A 4634-nucleotide genomic window follows, 5' to 3' on the forward strand; every position below is an offset into this window, starting at 1 on the left:
TCTCTCTCTCTCTCTCTCTCTCTCTCTCTCTCTCTCTCTCTCTCTCTCTCTCTCTCTCTCTCTCTTCCTTCCTTGCTCCATTCCTTGCTCTCTTTCCCTCTCCTTCGCCATGCTCCATTCCTTGCCCTCTCTCTCTCTCTCTCTCTCTCTCTCTCTCTCTCTCTCTCTCTCTCTCTCTCTCTGCTCCATTCCATTCCTTGCTCTCTTTCCCTCTCCTTCACCATGCTCCATTCCTTGCCCTCTTTCTCTCTCTCTCTCTCTCTCTCTCTCTCTCTCTCTCTCTCTCTCTCTCTCTCTCTCTCTCTCTCTCCTTCGCCATTCTCCATTCCTTTCTCTCTCTCTCTCTCCTTCGCCATGGTCTCCATTCCTTGTTTTCTCTCTCTCTCTCTCTCTCTCTCTCTCTCTCTCTCTCTCTCTCTCTCTCTCTCTCTCTCTCTCTCCTCCATTCCTTGTGTACCTAACCCCAGAGAGGAAGGAGAAGTGAAAGGCTGTGTTTTCTTCCCCTCCCCACTCTACCCACTCCCAACCCCTCCTCCCCTGGGAGGGTGGGGGGGGAGGGGGATTTAATCTGAGACCTTAAGGTTGAGTCTCGTGGACAAGAAGATGCTAAATCACTCGTTGGCACGTAATGCAGGTATATGCAGATATTGTTATGGGGGCTGAACATGCTCTTCGGAACGTACGGTTTACGGGGCCTTTTTGCTGGATAAATCTTTATTTGTATAGGCATACTTACAGATTAATATGTATTTAATTTCTTGTGTAGGTATATTTAGAGATTAAAGTATTTCCTTGTTAATCGATTTGGTGGTTGGTTGTCGTTTAGTTGTATATTGAGTGATTTGGATTTTTTTTTTTATCAGTTGTTTTGTATAGGTACGTTTACAAAGTAAATTATTTTCAGTTGTTTGTATAGGTACGTTTACAAAGTAAATTATTTTCAGTTGTTCGTATAGGTACGTTTACAAAGTAAATTATTTTCAGTTGTTTGTATAAGTACGTTTACAAAGTAAATTATTTTCAGTTGTTTGTATAGGTACGTTTACAAAGTAAATTATTTTCAATTGTTTGTGTAGGTACGTTTACAAAGTAAATTATTTTCAGTTGTTTTGTATAGGTACGTTTACAAAGTAAATTATTTTCAGTTGTTTGTATAGGTACGTTTACAAAGTAAATTATTTTCAATTGTTTGTGTAGGTACGTTTACAAAGTAAATTATTTTCAGTTGTTTGTATAGGTACGTTTACAAAGTAAATTATTTTCAATTGTTTGTGTAGGTACGTTTACAAAGTAAATTATTTTCAGTTGTTTGTATAGGTACGTTTACAAAGTAAATTATTTTCAATTGTTTGTGTAGGTACGTTTACAAAGTAAATTATTTTCAGTTGTTTGTATAGGTACGTTTACAAAGTAAATTATTTTCAATTGTTTGTGTAGGTACGTTTACAAAGTAAATTATTTTCAGTTGTTTGTATAGGTACGTTTACAAAGTAAATTATTTTCAATTGTTTGTGTAGGTACGTTTACAAAGTAAATTATTTTCAGTTGTTTTGTATAGGTACGTTTACAAAGTAAATTATTTTCAGTTGTTTGTGTAGGTACGTTAACAAAATAAATTATTTTCAGTTGTTTGTGTAGGTACGTTTACAAAGTAAATTATTTTCAGTTGTTTGTATAGGTACGTTTACAAAGTAAATTATTTTCAGTTGTTTGTGTAGGTACGTTAACAAAATAAATTATTTTCAATTGTTCGTAAGGTACGTTTACAAAGTAAATTATTTTCAGTTGTTTGTGTAGGTACGTTAACAAAATAAATTATTTTCAATTGTTTGTATAGGTACGTTTACAAAGTAAATTATTTTCAATTGTTCGTATAGGTACGTTTACAAAGTAAATTATTTTCAGTTGTTTGTATAAGTACGTTTACAAAGTAAATTATTTTTGTGTGTAGGTACGTTGTTTGTGTTTGTATACGTTTACAAAGTAAATTATTTTCAGTTGTTTGTATAGGTACGTTTACAAAGTAAATTATTTTCAATTGTTTGTGTAGGTACGTTTACAAAGTAAATTATTTTCAGTTGTTTGTATAGGTACGTTTACAAAGTAAATTATTTTCAATTGTTTGTGTAGGTACGTTTACAAAGTAAATTATTTTCAGTTGTTTGTATAGGTACGTTTACAAAGTAAATTATTTTCAATTGTTTGTGTAACGTTTACAAAGTAAATTATTTTCAGTTGTTTTGTATAGGTACGTTTACAAAGTAAATTATTTTCAGTTGTTTGTGTAGGTACGTTAACAAAATAAATTATTTTCAGTTGTTTGTGTAGGTACGTTTACAAAGTAAATTATTTTCAATGTTTTTTAATTATTTATTTTCAGTTGTTTGTATAGGTACGTTTACAAAGTAAATTATTTTCAGTTGTTTGTGTAGGTACGTTAACAAAATAAATTATTTTCAATTGTTCGTATAGGTACGTTTACAAAGTAAATTATTTTCAGTTGTTTGTGTAGGTACGTTAACAAAATAAATTATTTTCAATTGTTTGTATAGGTACGTTTACAAAGTAAATTATTTTCAATTGTTCGTATAGGTACGTTTACAAAGTAAATTATTTTCAGTTGTTTGTATAAGTACGTTTACAAAGTAAATTATTTTCAGTTGTTTGTGTAGGTACGTTTACAAAGTAAATTATTTTCAATTGTTCGTATAGGTACGTTTACAAAGTAAATTATTTTCAGTTGTTTGTATAGGTACGTTTACAAAGTAAATTATTTTCAATTGTTCGTATAGGTACGTTTACAAAGTAAATTATTTTCAGTTGTTCATATAGGTACGTTTACAAAGTAAATTATTTTCAGTTGTTTGTGTAGGTACGTTTACAAAGTAAATTATTTTCAGTTGTTTGTATAGGTACGTATACAAAGTAAATTATTTTCAATTGTTTGTGTAGGAACGTTTACAAAGTAAATTATTTTCAGTTGTTTGTATAAGTACGTTTACAAAGTAAATTATTTTCAGTTGTTTGTATAGGTACGTTTACAATGTAAATTATTTTCAGTTGTTTGTGTAGGTACGTTAACAAAATAAATTATTTTCAATTGTTTGTATAGGTACGTTTACAAAGTAAATTATTTTCAGTTGTTTGTATAGGTACGTTTACAAAGTAAATTATTTTCAGTTGTTTGTATAGGTACGTTTACAAAGTAAATTATTTTCAATTGTTTGTATAGGTACGTTTACAAAGTAAATTATTTTCAGTTGTTTGTATAGGTACGTTTACAAAGTAAATTATTTTCAGTTGTTTGTATAGGTACGTTTACAAAGTAAATTATTTCTTTATTGATTAATTGGTTGACTATCGTCGTTAAGGGATAAATGGGTTGATTTATTTTTTGTCAATAATTGGATAATTACGCTTGTAAAGTGTTAAGTTAACTGATTTTGTTTGTAAATAATTGATTCTTTCATTTGAATGAAATGATTATGTAAATAGTTGATTCATTTAATTGAGTGAAATGGTTACGTTAATAGTTGATTCATTCATTTGAATGAAATGATTATGTCAACAGTTGATTCATTCATTTGGATGAAATGATTATGTGAATAGTTGATTCATTCATTTGAATGAAATGATTATGTAAATAGTTGATTCCTTCATTTGAATTGAATGAGTACCTACTGTAATAATCCAAATTATTTTTATTTCTTTGGGTAGTACCTGATTCCTGTACAGACTGAGAAAATAAATGGTCTTCATGCAATTAACTGAATAATTATGTTTATAAAATATAGATTAACTTGTTTCATGTATAATATACTGTATTTATTTTGTATTCAAATTCATAACCACACTGCTTTCATATTTAATTGATTTGAAGAGATTTCAGCTGATTTTATCTGTAATTACCTGGACCTTTTTCTTTTTATAAACTGATGAATCAGTTGATTTCTACTGTAATGAATTAATTCAGTTGAATAATCGAGTTATTTCCTCCCTGAAATTAGCAGAATGACTCACTTTTTTTCAAACTAATTAATTCATATTATTAATCAGCTTCTTTGTTTTGTAATTAGGTGTATTGTTTGTTTTGTTAAAATTATCATTTAAGTTAATTTTTTTACTGATTAATTTAATCACTAAATTTTCGAACCTATCAATCAGCTTGATTTATTTCCTAAGTGGTCCTTTATTTTGCGCCTTATTGATTTATGTCGTTTCCGCTTATTTCTTATATTTATAAGTACTATCTCATTCTTTATATTTTCTTTCTTTATTTATTTATTCGTGTATTTCACTCATATATCATTTACGCTACTTTTCCTTAAACATTAGTTAACTTAGCATCTCCGGTTCCTAAAAGTTGGGACTTATGGTTGCAGCTCTCTCTCTCTCTCTCTCTCTCTCTCTCTCTCTCTCTCTCTCTCTCTCTCTCTCTCTCTCTGTTGGCGCTCGGCCCTCATGAACTTATTTAATGCAGCTTGTGCTTGGTAACCAAGTTTTGCTGCAAGGAAAAATCATTTCTAGCAATAGCTTGTATTTCTGAATGAGTCTCACACAACTTCTAAACTAGAAAGAACAAAAATCATAAGAATGATGATTTTTAGTTTTCTGTAAAAGAAAACTATTGTGCC

Source organism: Macrobrachium rosenbergii, chromosome 10 (genome assembly GCF_040412425.1).
Source record: "Macrobrachium rosenbergii isolate ZJJX-2024 chromosome 10, ASM4041242v1, whole genome shotgun sequence".
NCBI classification, from domain to species: domain Eukaryota; kingdom Metazoa; phylum Arthropoda; class Malacostraca; order Decapoda; family Palaemonidae; genus Macrobrachium; species Macrobrachium rosenbergii.